Source organism: Ursus maritimus, unplaced genomic scaffold (genome assembly GCF_017311325.1).
Source record: "Ursus maritimus isolate PB19 unplaced genomic scaffold, ASM1731132v1 scaffold_2, whole genome shotgun sequence".
Taxonomy (NCBI): Eukaryota; Metazoa; Chordata; class Mammalia; order Carnivora; family Ursidae; genus Ursus; species Ursus maritimus.
Genome location: NW_024424452.1, coordinates 27,066,709 through 27,088,422, shown reverse-complemented (window position 1 = coordinate 27,088,422; position 21,714 = coordinate 27,066,709). Strand labels below are relative to the sequence as shown.

Genomic DNA, 21,714 nt, shown 5'->3' with positions numbered 1-21,714 from the left:
CGGTCCTCAATAATTATGTTAAAGGGTTGAGAACTATTGATGTATGGCCTGAAATAGGGATATAATTTTATTTTATTTTTTCGCATATGAATAACTAGTTCCCCCAGTACTGGGGAATAGTCTACCCTGTCTCTACTGATTTATAATGTAACCTCCTGCCTTTAGCACGTTTCCATATGCATGCATGCCTAGACTCTTTTTTATTATGTTTTTCTATTTGTCCATCTATATGTCAGTTCCACAGTATCTCAATTACTGTTGCATAATATTACCTTGCTATCAGGGGAGAATTGACCATTTATGATATGAGTCATCCCACCCATGACCAAGATATATAGTTCCATTTATTTGGGTCTTCTCTTTATGTTCTCCAGTAAACTTTCATCACTTTCTCCCCAAAGATTTCACCTATTTTGTTAAATTTATTCCTACAAGAACTTTATAGTTTTATCTGCTGTTGTGATTTTTTAATTGAAATTTTTAATTAATTGTCATGAGAGTATAGGAATCTTACTGATTTTGGGGGGTATTAATCTTATACCCAGCAACTTTAGTAAACTCTTTAATATAAATGCTCTTGAATTTTCTTTGTGGACAATTGCACAATCTGCAAATTAACACTATTTTGTTTCTTTCTGTTTCTTATCCTTTTTTTTTCTCATCTTACTGCACTGTCTCAGCCTTCAAGTATAATTTTAATAGAGGTGATTTCATCAAATGCCATGACTCACTGTCTCTGAATTCCTGATGATGCAGAAGGGTGTCTGTTACAGGGTTGTTCAGGTGTGCTGTTAAGGTGGTGGTGTGTGGTGGATGGGGTAGTCTAGCATGGTGGTTAAGAGCATGGCTTTGGGAGTCACATGATCTGAGTTCACATCATAGTTGTGTCATGTTCTAACTCTGGAATCTTGGCAATCATTTGATTTCTTACAGCCTTGGTTACTCCATTTGTAAAAACAGAATAAAAATAGGGGCTCCTGGGTGGCTCAGTTGGTTAAGCATTTGACTCTTTGTTTCAGCTTAGGTGGTGATCTCATGGGTGGTGGGATCAAGCCCTGTGTTGGGCTCGGAACTCTGCAGGGAGTCAGCTTGAAGATTCTCTCCCTCTGCCTCTCCCTCAATTGCTTATTTTTTTCTCTCTCTCTCTCAAATGAGTAAATAAATCTTAAGAAAAACAAAAATAGAAACTTACGATGTTTTTGTGAAGATGATATAAAATAAACATTAGTTTTTGTTTTGAGCCCTTCTACCTTGAAGAGGACAATTAGTCTGTTACTGAGCTCCCACTTGGGCAGTGGTGAATTTTGTCAAGATAACCGAGTCCATTTTATTGTTCTTTCCCTCAGGTCAACCAGGCAATTATCTCTTCAGTCTTATGTTCAAGTTCAAGGTAGTAAATGTGCCTATTCTATAAGTATTCATCTCTTTGTGGATATCCCTTGAAAGGAAGGAAAATATTGGGATAAAGCAAACTTAAAATACTTTATCCTAAACACATACCACAATTGTTTGTTAAATCTTGAGAAGTCAGCATCGACTTGAAAGACTGAATTTGGAAATTCATTTGGTGTTTTGGAAAGGCCCTTTGGCAATATTTAACAATATTTTAAATGAACCTCTCCTTTGCCCCAGGAATTTCCCTTTTAGGGATCTGTGTTTTACACACATTTGCACAAATGCATGAAGCTCTCTGTAATGGAATTTCATTATAGCGTTGTATCTAGTAATGAAAATATGGAAACAACCCGATGTCCATCAATAGATAATAAATGTCTGCCACTTATTATTTTTTTAAATGTTTCCTTTCTTTTTTTTTTTAAGATTTTATTTATTCATTTGAGAGAGAGAGCACAGAGAGGGAGAGGGAGGGGCAGACTCCCCGCTGAGCAGGGAGCCTGATGCGGGGCTTGATCCCAGAACCTTGGGATCATGACCTGAGCTGAAGGCAGATGCTTAACCAACTGAGTCACCCAGATGCCCTGGTAGAGCTTTAGAGCAAAATACTATGTAGCTATATGGAAAAGACTGCAGTAGATCTATTTTGAAAGTCAAGGAAAAGGTCTTCAAGCATGTCAATTAGGTAAAAAAAACAAAAAACAAGTTGCAGACTATGTAGAGTACATTCCCATTTCTGTAAAAGACACAACCTAGAACCCTGCATGCCTGCATATACGTATATGCCTTCCCAACTCTCACTGATGGTTGGTTACCTCGGGGAGAGGCATGGGCCTGGAGGAGATGTCAAGGGAACGCTTTTCTTTCCTTTTTCAGTATACTTCTAGATTGTTCAAATTTTCTACAATGAGAATTAATTCACGTACTGCTTGTATAATTCTAAAACATTGCTGGGACCCTGAACCAGACCTTCTGGGAAGGACAGAGATGTCTCCTTGCAGGATAGAATCCATTGCCATTGATATGGGTAAGATGCCTGCAGCGCCCCAGCCTGCCCCAAGTGGCAGAGTGACCTTGAGTAGGAACCAGCCTTGAGAGAAAGGGAAAAAAGGCCAGGTCCTGCTCCGAGGAACTGCTCAGAGGGATACGATGATGCTGAGGCCACATCTTCTCTATCTCTAAGGGGAAAAGTCTCTGCCCAGTACATGGACTGAACTGGATGCCTTGATGTTAAGACCCAAAACACGAACCCATGAGGTGAGCAGAGATGTTGTTCCTGATGCCCAGGGTTGGAAGTAGGGAGTGAGAAGATGTCTCAGGGGCCACCAGAACCATCCACTGGTTTGGCTTTGAGCCCTGTCACCCCTTTTGGAGGGACAGCCTGGGGGCAGAGGGCTGATCCTAGAAGAAGCTAGCTGCTTTCTACACAGAGCGGCATGAAGCTGAGTCAAGCTCACATTTCAAGGGCACCTGTGGAAGCAGCATGACTCACTGCCCCCTCTACTTTCACACCTGGAGGAGGATATCACTGACAGGGAGCAAAGAGAGGTGACTTCTGAGGGCTGGGATGTAGGAGTCTCCTATATTTAAAACAAAAGCCAAGACACAAAAAAGGTTCAACAGGATTTTGAAATAGCATTTACTGCCTGTGTTCCTAGCTACAAAATCAATCCATGTGCATAATAATAATAATAATAATAATAGTTCCAGCCATTTTATTGGGCATTTGTCCTAACTCAGACACGGTGCTTTAAACTTTACATACATTATCTCATTTGGTCTTTATAACAACTGGACGAGAGAAGTCCTAATGCTACGTCCATTTTACAGACATGAAAACTGAGAAAAAATTATAAAACCATAGAGAAGAGTATCACCCACAATTCCACCTTCCTAAGTTAACCAACATTCTGATGCATGTTTTCTTTCCAGTAATTTTTCATATTTTTCCCATGCAACTATTCACTTTTCCATATCCTGCCTTTTTTTTTTAACTTGGCACTATATATTGCAATCATACTCCCAATTCATTAAGTATTCTTCAATAACTTGATTGTAACCAGCCCCTGCAGCTGAACATTTGATATTTCCAATTTTTCTCTGTTACAGAGAATGCTGTGATGAGTATATATCTAGTGGTCTAAATCCCATGGATTATTCTTTCATGACAACCTTAGAAGGAAAAGATCTTTATATTGAGGTATAATTAACGTATAACATACTATTAGTTTTAGATGTACAACATAGTGACCCAGGATTTGTGTATATTGTGAAAAGATCACCACACTATCTAACGCTCGTCACCACATAGTTGTGCATTTTTCTCATTGTTGTCATGAGAAGTTTTAAGATCTATTCTCTTAGCAACTTTCAAATGTGCAATACGGTATTATTAACTATGGTCACCACGCTGTCCATCACATGTCCAGGACTTCTTTTTTATTTTTTTGAAGATTTATTTATTAGAGAGAGCGGGGAGGAGGGGCAAAGGGAAAGAGAGTCTCAGGCATTCTCTGCACTGAGCGTGGAGCCCGTCCTGGGGCTCGATCTCACGACCCTGAGATCATGGCCTGAGCTGAAATCAAGAGTCAGATGTTCAAGCGACTGCACCACCCAGGCGACCCCAGAACTTATTTCTTTTATACCTGGAGGTTTGTACCTGTTGACCCCTTTTGCCCGTTTGGGGTAAATTAATTTAAAGGAGAATTCTGACCGTACATGCTTTTCTTTTTATGGAAGACAGCTCAGCCTGGCTGAGAGTCAGACAAGCCTGGGTTTGATCCCAGCTCTCCACTACTCACCAGCCGAGCAACCTTAGCCCATTTCCCTTTCTGGGCCTCCCTTCCGCATCTGTAACATAGGGCAATGTATTATTTCCCTTTCGGAAGGCTTGCCCTGAGGATAACTGATGTAATTAAGGCTTAGCTCTTTAAGAGGCCTAGGAAATATCTTTCACCCTCTTCCTGCCTCCCGACCTCCAAAGGACAAGACCCAAACCATCCATCAGGATCCAGCTCTAAGGCCACCCCCTCCATGAAATCTTTAGTATCTCTCTGGCTAGAATTATGTCCTTTCCCCCTTTTTCTCTTTTTCTTTTTGGTTTTAAATGGAAGCAAAATTCACAGAGCATAAAATTAACCATTAGCGTATCGTTTGGGTATTTAATACATTCACAATATCATGCAGTTATCGTTTCCACCAAGTTTGCAAACATTTTTGTCACCCCAGAAGGAAACCCATCAATTCCCATACCCCCATCTCTTGGACTACTCTTTCTGTCTCTGTGGATTTGCCTATTCTGGATATTTCTGCTGAATGGAGTCATACAATAGGTGGCCTTTTTGTGTTTGGCTTCATTCACCAGCTTTACTTCTCTGACATTGAAAATACTTGTTCTAGGGGCGCCTGGGTGGCTGTGTCGGTCAAGCACCTGCGTTCAGCTCACGTCACGATTCCAGGGTCCTGGGATCCAGCCCCGCATCGGGGCTCCCTGCTCAGCGGGGAAGCCTGCTTCCCCCTCTGCCTGCCACTCCCCCTGCTTGTGCTCTCTTCCTCCCTCCGACAAATAAATAAATAAAATCTTAAAAAAGAAAAAAAGAATGAAAATACTTGTTCTACACTTGCTTTTCCTCTTTTGCCTCATAAATTTCTCTCTTTCCATGGGCTTCAAAGCTCCTTGGGCCCAGGACATCCTCCTGTGTGTTCTCAACCCCGCCTCCCCAACCCCTGCCATCCAGCAGGTGGTCCTGCCCAAAGGAAGCCCCCGAACCCCGCTTTGCTGAACCGGATGGGAAGTGCAGCCCTGAGCAATTCCCCTGCCTCGGAGGCTGAAGAGTTCGGGGAAGACCCTAGACCACGACAAATCATTACTCACTGTGAACTGACTCCGAGCAGCCCGGCTGGCTTTGTCGACACAGGCAGGATCCTTCTGGGCTGCTCTTCTGGGAGACCCTTCCCCTTCCGGCAGTCTGACTGCACATCCAGAGAAGAACTTCAGGGCCTGAGTCAGAGATAGCTAAAGATGACCCCGTTGCAGGAAGAGCATCTCCTTTCCTGGCTGGCTCACTTTCTTGCAGTGGCTCCCTACTGCCCTCACGCTGGCAGCCGTGGGACGACTGGATTGTGTGGGTTCAAGATTGGGGCCACAGGGCTCTAGCCATCGCTCAGCTGATGGGGCCGTGAGATGGTATGAAGTGGATAGATTCGGGATATGCTTTAGGAGTCTAGTTAACAGACCTGCAGACAGACCAAGAAGAGAGAGGAACCTCCAGCCTTGTCTCTTGTGGGGTCTTAGCTCAAATCCAGGGCTGTCCTCCCTGTGTTCTCCTTTCCTCTTGCACAGCTCAATCACTGCTCAGGGCTCTCAGGTTCAAACAACACAACTAATTCAACTGGCTCAAGCTCAAGAAAGAGGTTAAGAAAGGGAGCACCTGGGTGGCTGAGTCGGTTGAGCGTCCGACTCTTCATTTGGGCTCAGGTCATGACCTTGGGGTCTGGGGATTGAGCCCCACATTGGGCTCTGTGCCCAGCAGGAAGTCTGCTTGAGGATTTTTCTCCCTCCTCCTCTGTCCCTCCCCCTGCTCATGCTCACTCTCTCTCTCTCTCTCTCTCAAAAATAAATAAATAAATAAAATCTTTAAAAAAATAAAGAAAGTGGTTATTAGCTTATGAATAGACTGTGTTGACTTCAGGCATGGCTAGATCCAGGGGTTCAGAAATGCATCAGTTCAGGGGCGCCTGGGTGGCACAGCGGTTGAGCGTCTGCCTTCGGCTCAGGGCGTGATCCCGGCGTTGTGGGAACGAGCCCCACATCAGGCTCCTCCGCTAGGAGCCTGCTTCTTCCTCTCCCACTACCCCTGCTTGTGTTCCCTCTCTCACTGGCTGTCTCTATCTCTGTCAAATGAATAAATAAAATCTTTAAAAAAAAAAAAAAAGAAATGCATCAGTTCAGTCTTGCATCAGCAGGACTCAGTCTTTTCATCTTCTCTTTATTCTGCATCTACCTGTGCTGGATTCATTCTCAGACAGGTGCTTTCCACGTGATGACGCCAAGATCTCCAAGCTTACATGACCCATCAGCTAGCAATTCCAGCAGGGGACAGAGTCTTCTTCTCCAGTAGTTTCACTCAAAGTCCCGGGACTGACTTCATTGCTCCAACTGGGAAAATTTGTCCATCTGAACCAGTTACTGTGGCGGGAGAGAGGGAGAGAGGGGAAGAGGTGGCAGTGGAATATTCTAATTGGCCAGGTTCTGGGTCATGTGCCCAGTCCCCCAAAGGAAAATCAGGAAATGGATAGTGGCTGGGGCAAAAGAAAGACGTCACTCAGAGGAGCTGGAGGCCAGAGGCCTGATTCTGACCTTGCCATCAGTTAGCAAATCTCCTGGCCATTCAGGTCCTTCATCCATAAAAGGGACCGTCACACCCATTAGAATGCCAATTACTACCAGCTCTGGGAAGACATTGTTCTCTTTTTCCATCCCACTTGTTTAATTTCTTCAGAAAAGGGTTTGGATGATGTCTGAACCATTCCCACCTGATGTGACTTACAAGGAAATTATGCATGTGTTTTATATCCATTCTGGTCATTTCGGTAATTGGTTCTGAGACATTGTTTATCTCCCCCAGCTCCATCCACCTGTTTCATTGGAGGAAAATGGGGAAGGAGGCTCGTTTCCTTCTCAGGAAAAGAGAAGGGGAGTAAACATATATCCACCAGAAAAACAAAACCGAAGCCTAAAACCAATTTGCCGACTCCCAGATTGTCCATTTTAGGCATATTCAACTAATCTCTCCACCTGCAAACCAGTAATTCTTGGGAGCTGGCTTAGTTAGTGCGCAACTGAGGGAATAATTAGAAATCCAGAAAATCCATTATTTGAGAGGCCCATGTTGATGATTCAGAGAATATAAAAACTGGAAGACTGTTTTGCTGGGCTACGTGTCAGGATCCTTTCGGTTGTAGGTAATTGAAACCCACTCGATTTAGCCAAAAGGGGATATTGCTTAAGGATTCTGGGGTTGTATTAGTTAGGGTTCCCCAGAGAAATGCAACAGGCGATACGTATCTATATCTATATCTATCTACCTACCTACCTATCTATCCATATCTACATATAAACATGTATATATGGTTTATTATGAAAAATTGGTTCATGCGATTATGGAGGCTGGGAATTCTCATGATCTACCCTGCCGTCTGCTAACTGAAGACCCAGGGGACCCCGTGATGTAATTCAGTCTGAGTCCAGAGTCAGGCCTGAGAACCAGGGGAGCTGATGGTATAAATATCAGTTCTTGGACAGAAGAAGATGAGATAAGCTGTCCCAGCTCGGTCAGTGAAGTAGGAAAAAAAAGGGGTGAATTCCTCTTTCTTCTGCTTTTTGCTCTGTTCAGGCCCTCAATGAATTGGAGGCTGCCCACCCACACTGGGGAAGGCAATCTACTGTTGCCCCTTGAACCACACGGGTTTGAACTGCTCACGTCTGCTTCTATGAGGATGTTTTTCAATAAATGCAGTACAGTCCTGCAAATGTTTTTTCTCTTCCTTATGATTTTCTTAATAATATTTTCTTTCTTTCTGGCCTACTTCATGGCAAGAATACAGTGTAAGATACATATAACATACAAAACATGGGTTGACTGTTTATCTTATTGGTCAGGTTTCTGATCAACAGTAGGCTATCCCTAGTTAAGTTTTGGGGGAGTTGTAAGCTATATGTGCATTGGACTCTGTGGGGAGTGGGGGGTCGTCGCCCCCTAAGCCCTGTGTTGGTGGAGGGTCAACTGCGTGGTGCTATTAATTAAATTTCCAATGACAGTGAGATCTTGTTAGCTTTACCTCTTTTAAATAAAGCTGAGATGGTCTACCCCATAGCATAGCCCAGGTTAGGGGGCCAGAGTACTGGGGTTTGAATCCTGGACCCAGTATTCGCTGGCTGTGTGACCTTAGGCAAATTACTTCACCTGCCTCTATGTCTGAGTTTTCTCATTTACCAAATAGGTATGATAATAGTACTTACCTGATATGTGGTTTCGGGCCATTAATTGTGTTAATATAAGCAAAATGTTCAGAATTCTGCCTAGCAAAGAGTAAAGACTTAATAATTAAGAACTATTATCCTTACTGTAAAGTTTATTTCAATTATGGCTTGGATTATTTATCAGATTCTATGAAAAAAAATAGAAAGCGCTAGAAAGAAGTTTTGTGATTATGGAAAAATAGGGCTAAATAACCATTACTAAGATTGAATATATCATTGCTGTTGCCTTTGAGATTATTGTTCGAATTTCTAGATAGAAATTCAGCTTACAACCTTAAAAGCTAAAATAGAAGTTTCTTCTAAGCAAACTTGTACAAATAATTAGCTATTCTGCTCATTTTACCTGGCAAGAAAGACCAATGTTTTTTTTTAATCAAGTTTATCAGCATAAGTTTGGAACTTAAGAAACCTCTGATATCCTAGTTTATAAAAGACAAGTTACAGAGTCGCTTTTCCTAAATGCCTAAAGGACCCCCTTTTGGATAAAGGTTTGCAAACCTTTTCTTAAAGGGCTAATAGTAAATATTTGTGTCTTTGAAGCCATATGGTGTCTATCCCAACCATCCAATTCTGTGTGAAAGCAGCCACAGACAATACATAAACAAATGGGCACATGGCTTTGTTCCAATAAAGCTTTATTTATGGACACTGAAATTTGAATTTTGTATAATTTCCGCATGTCACGATCCATTCCTTTTCTTTTGATATTTTCCCCCCTAACAATTTAACAATGTATAAATACCATTTTTAGCTCACAGGCTGCACAGAAAGAGCAGCGGGCTGGATTTGGCCCCCGGGCTGTAGCTGGCAGACCCTGCTTCAGATGCTGGTTGTGTAGACAGTCTGGGTGCAGGCGGGTGGGAGACGGTAGGACTGCCCTTTGCTCCACAGCTCAGTTACTCCAGAGGCATTTCGGCCCCTGCTGCTCATCCTCACACATTTCTCTTACAAGGATGTCCAGTGTTCATGTGACGCTCTACAGGAAACTCCCGGAACTGTTCAAGCGAAAAGAGGACGCACTACATTCTGTTTCTCTAGGGGCGGTTGATCCAGGCTTTCAAAATACCTCATTTGTTTTTGTCCATCTCTTGGTTCTTGACCTCCTTCCATGAAGGCCTTGCTCCCAGGATCCATGTGATGGCGGGTTCATGTCCGGCAGAAAATGGGACAAAGTTTCTCTTCCTCCAAGAGTTCACGTCAAAGTCCTGGGCTGGGTTCCTTGTGTTTTGTTATCGGGCCCCTTGCCCATCTGAAGCAGCAGCCCCAGTGGCTGGGGAAATGGAATGCTATGACTCTCCACAATCCCCAAGACCCGGGGCTGATGCCCACATTGGTTGCCCAGTGGAAATAGGGGTCCTATTACCAAAGAAAGCTGAATGGCCGTGGGGAGGCAAAACCAACAGCTGGCCACTCCACATCAGAGACATCCCACGATGACATTTAGAGTCGAAATGCCCTGAACAAAATGAGCCCACGGCAGGAAATCGCCCTTCACACCCCCTCATCTCGAGGGGGTTGCTTGTCTACCCTTCGGCAAAATGCTCTTTGCAGGTTCCACCTTCTCTTGGAGCAGACCTTCTGGGCTTGGCAAACCTGGAGCTACAGAAAGGTTTATTTTTCATTTTCTGTGCAGTCGGGTGGCCCGGACGCCTAGCACTCCGTTGATTGAAATTCTGTTTAGGGGAAGCAGTGACTTGAATAGCTAACAGCCTGGCTCAGCCACTCAGTCCAGGCAGACAGAGTCCAACCCTGTAGCTGGGCTCAAAATAGCCTTTCCCTGACGTGGGCTCTCCATGATTCAGACTGGAGTTTTCCAGGCTCATGGGTATTGTTGACAGTTTCTCTCGCGCTTCTCTACCCCACGGAGTTTAGCTTTTCCTACCTTTTCCCAAATACCTTTTACTACTTCAAGTTTACCACAGGGTACACCTCATTGCCACACCGTTTTTCTTCCCCAACTTTTGCCAAACCCAGACTTCGGCCCTTGGTTACTGGCACCCACTTTAGAAGATGCCAAATGGGGGCGGCGGGGGAGGGGGGCGCTCCTGGGTGGCTCAGTCGGTTAAGCATCTGCAGACTTTCAGTTCAGGTCACGATCTCAGGGTCCTGAAATCGTGGCCTGTGTCGGGCTCCTTGCTCAGCAGGAAGCCTGCTTCTCCCTCTCCTTCTGCAGCTCCCCCTGCTTGTACTCTCTCTCTTACACACACTCTCTCTCTCAAATAAATAATTAAAATCTTTAAAAAAAAAAAAAAAAGGAGGCACCAAGCAGGTGTAGGGGAAGAAAAAAATCTTTTTCCTCTATGCACATTAGGGTGCCAGGCTGGGGCCCTGTAAATTAAACTGACAAAAGAAGGATTATCGAGAGTGGAACTAACAGAAGTTTATGAACATGTGCACTGAGCATACACACGTGCTGAGCGACTCATGATAGTAGTTAGAACTGGGGCCTCTACAGTATCTTAACAAAAGAACAATACATTTTTAGAGAAGTCAAAGGGGAAGGACTTGGAGCTGCCAGGCAGTAAATAGTGGGGAGGTAAACGTATGGGGGAAATTAATGGCAGGTAAGGGCTAGTTTTCAGCAGCATTTGTTGTGTAGATTTGTCTGGTGCTGATAACAGTCTAGAGTTCTCTCCAGTGATTAACCTCTGCCCTTCCTGAGCTCGAGGGGAAGGAGACACCTTTATAGATTGATGTCCTGCTTTTAGGCAAATCAGGGAAGGGCAGAGAGCTTGCTTTGTTTCTGGTTTGCTTGCTTTTTTTTCTTGAATGCCTTTAGCTCAAAATAATCCTTAGGCCAAAGTGGCAAATTTGGGGATGGTGTGTTCTGCTAGCCTTCACAGGAACCTTCTGAATGCACTCCAGGGTTAACTGAGGCCCGGGCTGGGTGTTTTGGACCCCGCTGTGTGTGCCTGGGGGTGTGCGCCCCCAAACACTCTGCCTCCCCCACGACTTGAATGCCACTCCCCAGGCCAGTCGGCCCGTCTGTGGGAACAGGACGGGACGCCAGCAGGCCCTGGGCTGTCCCACACTCAGAAAGATCCCCAGGACAGGTTGCTGCTGAGCCGGCTTTGGCCAAGTGGGGAAAAGCAGCAGGCATCTACATAACCATGTTGGAAATGACTGCCTTTGTTTTATTTTATTTTATTGCATTTCTTGATTGCTTGCTATGACCAGGCCCTGGGCTAAGCACTTTGCACGCGTTGTGATGCATTTAATAGCAGGAGACTGGGCCGCTACTACTGGGATGTTCCCTCAACTGTGTGCTCTCTCACACGAGACAGCAACTGTGAAAAACACCGTCGGATCTCATCACTGCCCCACTTAACGGCCTTTGGTAGGTCAACCACTGGGAATCAAACCCCGATTTTCCACCACGTTCTCTGGCCCCTTCCTGTCTCTGCATCCCGCAACACTGCTCCCCTTTCTCATTTTGCTCCAGCCACGTGGACCTTCTCTGTCCTTGAACATGAAGCTTGTTTCCATCTAAGGCTTTGGCACCTACAGCTCCATCTGCCGGCCTCATTCCTTCCACCCATCTTCTCCAGCCTGCTCCTCTTGGCCAGAGCAGCCTTCCCAGACCCCAGTGTCTGAAGGAGTCCCTCATCCATTGCTTGGAAGCTCATAAGTGCATTTTACTCGCTGTGTAATCCTGTCAACTGAAAGGATATTGTCTATCTCTCCTTGCTTGTTTGTCCATCTTCCCTCCCTTAGGAAGCATGTTTCATTTCCATAGGCCAGCTCCTAGAACATTGTCTGGTGGATGGTAGTTATGTTGAACAGAGAGCCACCAAATGCCATATGAAGCCACGTCATTTGCCCAAAGCTCCACAGAGGAAGGACCCCCCCAAGGGGACAGAGCCCTGAGTGTTCAAAAAGGATGAATGAACTGAATGAAAAAAAATCAGTGCCTATGAAAAGAATACAATTGGGCTGAACCTCTGCCTTGCTTTGGTGCCCAGTGTTTGTTTTTTTTAATTGTGTGTGTGTGTTGTTTTATTTTTTTTGATGTCTTCAGCTTTTTTGAAGTCAGGTTGAACCTTGGACGTAATGCTCAAATTCTGCATTCCTTGCAGCATTGCTGGGGAGCTGGCTCGGTGCCACCTCTCCAGTTCAGGCTGGGACACACAAGAAATTCTGGGCTTTTGCTTCACTGGTGTGTGATCCTCTTCGTCTTTTAACGCAGGAATAATTTTCTTCTGATTATGAAAATAATACCACAGTCCGCCCCTCAAGGAGGTACACGTAACTTCCCACCCTGTAAATGCGGGCTGTGCTTGGTGACTTCCTTCCAAAGAGGACAGTATGGGAAGGAGTGGGGCAGAGGGCAAGAATAAGCTTCCCCTGGAGGAACCTGACAAACTACTCAGCCGGGTGATCAAGGTCAGTATCAGCATTGACAAGTCATCTTGAGAACATGTGCCCTTGATAGAAAGTGATGAGAATGGCCCCGTTCCCTCTGTGGCCTTCCTCCTTCAAACCTGTAGCTCCAGTGTAAGGATCGGAGAAATATCAGACAAATCCCAATTATGAAGGACATTCTACAAAATAGCTGATGAGTATCGTCAAGGTCACCATTCAAAACAAGGAATACTGTCACACACAAGGACCCTAAATATCATGGTAGCCTGGATGGAATCAGGAATAGGAAAAGCACATTTGGTAAAAAATAAGGGATCTGAACAAAGTCTGGATTTCAGTTAATTAAAAAAAAAAATCATTGAGTATTTCCAGTCCTGAAGCTCTTGCCTTTGTGAATGATCTCCCTGGTGGGGCCACAACTTACTTCTCATGCTGGACTTCCCATTCTGCACTTCCATCTCTGTGTTGGCTTCTCCTTCCTTCCTCTCCCATGATCCAGCTCTGCCCCTGGCTTCCCAGCGTGCCATCTGTGTTGGTGAACATTGACCATAGCCCACCCATGATCACATGCCATCCTTGCACTGGCTTCTCTGACCAAGGCTCTCTGACCCTCAGACACCTTGAATCACACCCAAATCACCCCCATTCATACCATGGCTTATCCCCTGCTATTCCCCTGTCTCACATTTTCTGAAAGAAAATAATGTTCTCCAAGCGGTTTATCTCGAAGTTTCCAGCTGGTGAAGGATGAAATGAGCCACATGATTTCCAGGCTAGGCAATTTTTAAAAACTGAAATATTACTTTAGACAGTCGCAATTAATTTTCCTCTAGATCCCAATCATTTTAGCCCCACCAAGCATGGTTTTAAGCAGCATCATCTGGTTCTCTATCCATCCTTGTGTGACCATCACCCTTCGCTTACTTCTGAATTGGTTTGTAAATTGCAAGTGTTAGGGAGTCTTAGCAGAGAGGCATGAATCACGGCTTAGGATAGATTCATAATTCTCTATATTCATGAAATCATTCTGAGATTGCAGGGCTGGAGGATTTTTTTAAATGAACTTTGAATAACAGAATGAACCTGCAAAAGTGCTAAAAAATTTAGTTGTTTATGAAATTTTATTTTTTATTTTTTAAAGATTTATTTATTTATTAGAGAGAGAGCACGAGTGGGGGTGCAGAGGGAGAGGGAAAGAGTGACTCTTTAGGCAGACTCCATGCTAAGCATGGAGCCCAACACAGAGCTTGATCTCAGGACCCTGAGATCACAGCCAGAGCCGAAACCAAGAGTCAGATGCTTAACCAGCTGTGCCACCCAGGTGCTCCATGTTTATGAAATTTTAATTGGACCATCATCTTATTGTTATTACAAGTTTATCAATTTCCACAGTTTTAATTTGACATCCCTAACAATTCCCACTGAATTAGCAAGAATATTTGATTCTCTTATATGATCTCAAAGGACTTCTGAAACCAACCAAAGCCCTTCCGCTCAGGGCTGGGAGAAATATGACAGAGCTGTTTGGTGACTCATTGAAGGTCACTTAGAAGTGTTGGAGGGAGGATGCCAAGTGATGAAAAATGACATTACACATTGTTAAATAATCTGCCAGAACTCATGTGTTATCTCCTTCAAAGTCCCACCTTGATGTAACACACATTATTCAGATGAAAGCCATTCTGGAAATCCTCCTTTGAAACCGTAGTGCCAGTCTGTGTTGAGATCTTGTGAACATCCACAACAGTGGTAAATCTTTCCCTTGGAGAGGGAGTTTGATTTTTTGGAACTACCCAAAGTCATTCCGAGCCAGCTTGTGCAAATAAAGTGGGTAATCAGATCATGTGAATATAAAAACATGAATTTAAATGTGCTAAACTGCTTTTCTGCAATGCCTCATAAGCTGATTTGAAAGTGATTATCAAAGAGTTTGTTTATTAAGAACTCTCCTTATTCCAGAAAGGATTTAATAGTCATATAAGAGTCTAAGGAGTCTTAAAAGGCTTGAGGAATGTTGGTATTATTAGAAACATAAAGTATTCCAAGATGATTCCTTGAAGGATAATATTCTAGAATATTTGTTTTCAAAAAAAGAATTTATTTCCATTTACCTTAATATCACTCCCCCACCCCAGGCTTACTGTTGGTTTTGTGGACCATGTAGGTGAGGCACACGACTTTTGGTGCTTCTCATCCTTCTTAAGAAGGCATGAGATGGGATGGTGTACGAGGTGGGGTATTCCTCATGAACAGAGTTCTGGGAAGGAAGGTAAAGGAGACGGGGCTCCCAAGGGACTGATCTCCTCTGTGCTTTCCCACCCCTAGCTCCAGCTATGGTGGAGTCTGAGGTGGGGTGCTTTCTCTTTCGATGGTGTTGGTGGTGGTGATGGTGATGGTGTGGTGGTGGTGATGGTCATGGTGATAGTGATGATGATGATGGTCACGGTGATAATGGAGGTAGTGACTGTGATGAAGATGGTGATGGTCATGGTCACGATGATGATGATGGTGATGGGGATGGGGACAGTCATGGTCATGGTGATGATGATGATGGTGATGATGGTGGTGATGGTGATTGTGATGATGCTGGTGATGATGGTAGTTATGATGATGATAATGGTGACAGTGGTGATGATGGTGGTGGTGGTGATGACGGTGATGATGATGGTGATGGTGAATGATAACTGACACTCATCAAGATCTAACTTGGTCTTTTTGTTGTACTAGCCTTAAAATCTCTGACTCAACCCTCACTATGACCAATGCGTAGTTTCTATTATTGTCCCCACTTACAAATGATGGATACTGAGGGTACGTTAGGTTGCATAATCCACTTAACAAGATGTCCATAGCCTAATCCATGAAACGTGTGAATATGGTACCTTGCATAGCAAACAGGAAGTAAGGTGTTCCTAGGAGCTGTCCCGAAAAGGTGGATCTAAACCAGTGATTCTCAGTCAGGGATAATCTTGTACCCCAGGGGATATTTGCAAAGGTTTGAAGACATTTGGGGTCGGTGGGAGGATGCTACTGGCATCTAGTGGGTAGAGGTCAGGGACACTGCTACACATCCTACAATGCACAGGAGAGCGCCCTTAGCAAAGAGTGATCTGGCCCTAACTGTCGATAGTCCTGAGGGTGACAGGTCCAAACAAAGAGCTTAGAGGCTGCTGAGCAGGGGTGAGATCAAAGTCTTGCCTTAGCTTTGGTTCCTGAGCTTTCAAAATGAGCCTTCAGTGTTCTCACATTCTACTTCCTTACCCCCATTTTACAGATAAGGACACTGAGGCTTAAAGAGATTAAGTCATCTGCCCAAGGTTGCCAGTTAGAAAGGGGCAGAGCCAGGGTTTAAACCCAGGTTGGCTTGGCTCCGGCGCTTGTTTCTAATCCCAGTGCTGAGCGTGCATTCTCCTAATTACTTTTGCCATCTTGGACAAGTCAGATGTTGCTGAGAAAATAGAAACTCAGAGAAGCTAAAAAATGAGCCCAAAGTCACATCAGAGACTAATAACCATGGCCAAGATTTGGAGGCAAGTCAGCTTCCTCGGCTGCAAAACCTTCCTTGCGGGGTGATCATGAGTATAAAGAGAGTACATTTGGGAAGGCCGGGTGCAGCAGGAGGGATGATTACATGCAGGACCCAGCGGCATCTTCCTTCATGAGGCAGGCTGGGGGGAATGGAGCAGCCGGGAATGTTGCAATTAAAAGCAGTTACTTCATCTTCTTGGGAAATGATGACTCATTAAAAGCAACCGGCTGTTTCCTATTATATTCCCGTTATAGCGAGAAGGCGAGATGCTTGGTGCATCCCATAATGCAATGTTTGGAGTTTGAGATGAGCTTCTTTCCTACATGAATGATTGATGACAATAAAAGGCGGGGGTGTCACCAGGAGCCTTAGAAGTGCATCAGGATATAGTAATGGGGCTCAGATATATTTCCCCGGTATTTAAGACTGTTGGGTTGAAGACGTGCCTGGGTATACTCGGTGGTGAGCCAAGAGACTGACTCCCGACAGAGGGCTGGTGGGAACCCTCTGGACCCTGCTTCCAGGGCAGGTGAAGTCTTATCTAGAGGGACAGAGGAATGGCCTAGATGCAACCTGTTGATCTCCAGATCTGATGATCTTCATCTTGTTTCCTTCCCCACTTTAGTCTGGCTCCTTCCAGGAGAAGGACATCCGAGGGTAGTCAGAATGATGCTGGGCACCCTTTATCATGCCAGGCGCTGCAACAAGCACTTGACATCTTATGTCACCTTGAGAGCAGCAACTCTGTGAGGTAGGAGTCCCATTTTACTCAAGAGGCAACTGAGATTAGGAAGATTAAGTGGTGTGTCCAGATCACACACTTAGTGGTAGATCCAAGACTTGAACCAGAATGTGTCCAAATCTAGCATCAGGGATAAGCTGATGGTGTACTAATGACCTTCCTCCCTGACATGTAAGCCCCTTCCTGGAAAGTCAACTTGACGAGGGCAGGGATTTTGTCGGTTTTGTTCCCTCCTCATTGCTTTAGAAAGGTATCTGGCACAAAATGGGTTTTCAAAGCATACTTATTAAAGGAATAATAAGAGCGAATATTACAGAGACAGTTATAGAGAAAACTTGCTATGTGCCTGGCACTTATATAAATTACCTATGAAATGGGTGTGATTGTTCCTACGTTGCAGATAAGGAAACTGAGGCTGAGTCATCAATGGATGAGACCAAGGTCAGCATAGGAGCCAACCCTGAGACCCCAAAGCCCATGCCCATAACGATCCCCTTCACTTGCCCTCTTCCAGGGCTGGCCTGGCTCCTACAGTGCCTGTACCCACCAACTCTTTTCCTTTGCTCTTTGTTTCTTTTTTTCTTTTAATCTACCTTGATTTATACCTGCTCATACTAAAATTCAAACAATATAGCCAATAGCAATACACCAACATCAGTGTGATGCTGGCAATGGTGGGAACTAGGTGAAGGATATATGGGAAGTCTCCGTGATATCTTTGCAACGTATCTCCGTGATATCTATGAACCTAAAATTATTCCAAAATGGGAAGTTTATTTAAAAATTCAAACAATGAAAAAGGATGTATTAGGTGGAAGGGGATCCTCCTAACACTTGACCTCCCACCCCCCACAAGCAACCCCCAAGGTCCTTCTCTCAGGTGTCCTTCTGAGGATGTTCTAAGGATGCTAGACACCTCATAAATCTTCGTTGGGGCTGAGATTAGTATGCCCACTCACGTAATTGCCTCTGCCTCGATGCTATGAGCTGGGTTGAAATAATGACTCATTTGGCTGATGCATCTTTGGGTGAGAAAGTTGACACATGGTTGAGACTTTTCCTTCAGACTTGGGTTCTCATTTAATTTTCCAGTGACAACTCCAGAGTGTAGGCCTATTGCCCTTTGTCAAGGGACCCTCAGAACCCAATCCTGTTGTGTCAGGTCACATCGTCGGATATGGATCTGAGGCTGACGGAATGACCTTTAACACCCTTGCAACCCGAATCCCACTGTACAACAACTTTTCTGGGGTGGGTGAGAAGGGTACCCCCAGTGGTACTCAAGATGCTTCTAGCATCAAACAACATCAAATTACATTGTGGGAAAATTACTCCCCCCCCCATTATCAACCTTTATGATTACCAAAGAAAGCCACAATCTGGTGGTTTGCCTTTAATGCCTCTCTAGCACTTGCTAACTTTCTAGGACTTGCGAATCCACCTTGTTGAGAAAGAAGAATTTGGCTTCAATCTGAGCATTTAGCTGGAATTTAACAACATTACTTTGTTTCCATTGGAATTATTTTTATGGCTACTTCCCAATTATGCTAAGTAATAGTGACTTGCTCTTTATAGATATGATATGAAATTTCCTTTGAGGAGCTTATTTGAGTGAAAAAAAAAGCCAATCTAAAGAAACAATGAGTAAATGATAGGATAGATGGTGTCTTTCCTTGGGCAGCTTTAGCAAAATACCATAGACTGGAGAGCTTAAGCCATAAACATTGACTTCTCACGGTTCTGAAGGCTCGGAAGTCCAAGATCAAGGCACTGGCAGATCCCGTGCTTGGTGAGAACCCCTCCCTGGCTCATCGATGGCTGTCTTCTCACTGTCTCCTTACGTGGGGGAGAGCAGAGAGAGAGAGAAATCAAGCTCTGGCGTCACTTCTGATAAGGACACTAATCCCGTCATGGGGCCCCACCCACATGACCTCATCTAACCCTGATTACCTCCTAAAGGTTCCCTCTCCTAATACCATCCCACTAGGGTTTAGGATTTCAGCATATGGTTGGGGCGGTGGTGGGGGTTGGGAGGGGCAACAGCCTTTCTGGCTGCAGCAGATCCTGGGTGGTGCATGGCTGTGGTGAACTCTTTGCAGTGACTGAGGTTTTGGAAATGCTCTTCTGTAGCTTTTTGATCTACAACATGGGCTTTGAAATCAGACAGACCCGGGTCCGAGTTCCAGTGATTTTGGCCCATCCCCTATGATCTCTCCGAGCCTCATCTTACCAGTCTGTAAAGGAAGGGTAATAACACTAGCATACCCCTTCCAGGGCACCTGGGTGTGTGGGCACACAGCAGCACATTCACAGTAAATGCTCCATGTGCACAAGCCCTGGGGCATATACCAGGTGTGTGAAAGTTACAAAGCAGAAACAAGAGGAGGGCGGGGGATGTTCCGGGGGACCCTGGGCTTAAATTCCTATTTGGATCCATGGTTGGAAAAGACAGACTAGAGAAGGCTTCTCTGTTCCCCGGCATGGTTTTCCCCCATCCTGCCTATATTTAAATCACAAGCTTCTAGGAGGTGGCCAGCCCTCATCTACTATCACCACCCCCTCCCGCCGTGCCACCATCCCCGCACAGCTTTGAATTTTCAAGGTATACCGTGAAACATGCAGGTGTGCCCCGGTTATGCCCAGTGCTCAGCTCTTGTTAGCTGGAGCTGCGGGGCTCATGAGGCATGCATTTCCCTTGTGTGGCATTTGGGGATAAAAAGATGGATTTAGCTGCCTCACCCCCCAGAAGTGACTCAGCTCCTGGGAGCTCAGTGACGGAAGCAGCAGTTGGAGCCCTGGGGACTTCCTTGCCTTAGTGCTCTGCTCTCTCTCTATACAGCAGCCGTGGAGCCTTGTAGGCACCGTCTTCTCTAGCCAGCCCGAAACGCTTGTCCGTCTTTTTTTTTTCCTTTAAGATTTTATTTATTCGTTTGAGAAACAGAGAGAGAGCACGAGAGGAGGGAGGGGCAGAGAGAGAGGGAGAAGCAGACTCACCGCTGAGCAGGGAGCCAGACGCGGGACTTGATCCGAGGACCCTGAGATCATGACCTGAGCCGAAGGCAGACGCCTAACAGACTGAGCCATCCAAGCTCCCCGCTTGTCCATCTTTTTCTGGGATTTGTCCTCCTCATGGACGCACTCATTGGCAGCTGTTGGATGCCTGCCCTTTAGCTGGAAAATGGTGTCAGGAAGGTTTCCATCACGTTAGCTCTGTCTCCCAAGTTCAGACTGAAAACAGCGACCGTGTGTGACGTTCATTTATTTAAGACCTGTACCAGCGTTTCCCAGAGTCTGGCCTGAAGACTTTCTGCCTAAGTTCCCTGGACGTGACTCCCCAGCCCGGTTTTAGCCTAATCTCTGCGGGTATCTCTGGGGGTAGACTCAGAGAATCTGCCTTTTTAACAAGCTGCCCAGATAATCACCAAGCCGGCTAATACTTGAGAACAGTGATTCCCCATTTACCTCACGCAATAGAATATGCTCAATTTTCCCTCTTGTCAAGATGATGATATACTTCTTAAGTGGGGAGGTAGTTCTTAAATGAATGTGATTATTACCACAAGGGCCCTAGAGTAGGACGGATCGGACTGTAAATTTCAGCTCTCCTACTTATTTCTTTTCTTGAGTTTCAACTTGCTTGTCTGTGAAGTGGGGGTGCTATTAGGGCTTGTTTTGAGAATCAAATAAAGTAATTTGATCCTAGCATATGATAAATATTCAATCAACGTTAGTTCTTACTGTTACTGGGTAAACCTTTTTTTTTTTTTTTTGTAATCTTTAAACTGGGGAAATTATAGCATCTATCGTCTAGGGCAGGGGTTGGTAAACTTTTTCTGTAAAGGGCCAGACAATAAATATTTGAGGTTTTGCAGACCATGCGGTCTCTATTGCTGTTGCAGCTACAAAGTTCTGCGGTTGTAACATGGAAGTGGCCATAAATAATATGTAAATGAATGAGCATGGCCAGTGTTTCAATAAAACTTTATTTGCACCATCAGGCAGGGGGCCAGATTTGGTCTGTGGCCATAGTTGCTAACCCCTCACCCAGGATGCTGTGAAGATTAATTAACATGAGGCTTATTGTGAGCCCAGCACAGTGCCTGGCACACAGCACTCACCATAAGAAGGGATCCTAACCATCCCACACCTGATTTGAGGTCTAGGCATTGCTCCTTTCTCCAGGAGAAGGAAAGCACCCACGAGCAAGACTTTTCAATACAGGTATCAACCCCATTCTCAGGCCCAAGTCACTGCTAAATGTTCCCCTCAGCACCTGGAGCCTGGCAGTGCCATTCCCTCCATCCTCCCTCGAGGACATAAGTAAAATGCCAACCCATGGGATGTGAGTAAGTCTTTGTCCCATGTTTTGCCCCAGGGTATGTGGCCATTTTCAACCTCTGTCCCGTGGAAATTAGGTTGCCCATATGAACCACGACGTGAGAAACAAGGATACTTATCCTTGAGGGGTGGTTAACACCACGCTTTCCCAACCACAGATGCCTTTAGCCCTTGCCCAGAGGCTATCCAATGTGCTTTAGAGAGAGAGAGAGATTGCACCCTGGGTTTGCATTCTGTCTCTGCAACATTCTGACTGTGTGATGTTGGCCAAGTCACTTCCTTCTTGAAGCGTCTGATTCATCAGGT

General features: G+C 44.9%; 1 protein-coding gene and 1 long non-coding RNA gene across 2 annotated transcripts in view; one reads left to right on the top strand and one right to left on the bottom strand.

Moving 5' to 3' along the window:
- Positions 1 to 21,714, top strand: part of BMERB1 (bMERB domain containing 1) — a 104,625-nt gene that overhangs the window by 33,595 nt on the left and 49,316 nt on the right. The window lies entirely within an intron of this gene.
- LOC103668624 overlaps positions 20,090 to 21,714 on the bottom strand; it is a 40,412-nt gene continuing 38,787 nt past the window's right edge. Inside the window, exon 11 of the long non-coding RNA XR_005836065.1 lies at positions 20,090 to 20,241. This is a non-coding gene — a long non-coding RNA (uncharacterized LOC103668624). The remainder of the gene's footprint in view (positions 20,242 to 21,714) is intronic.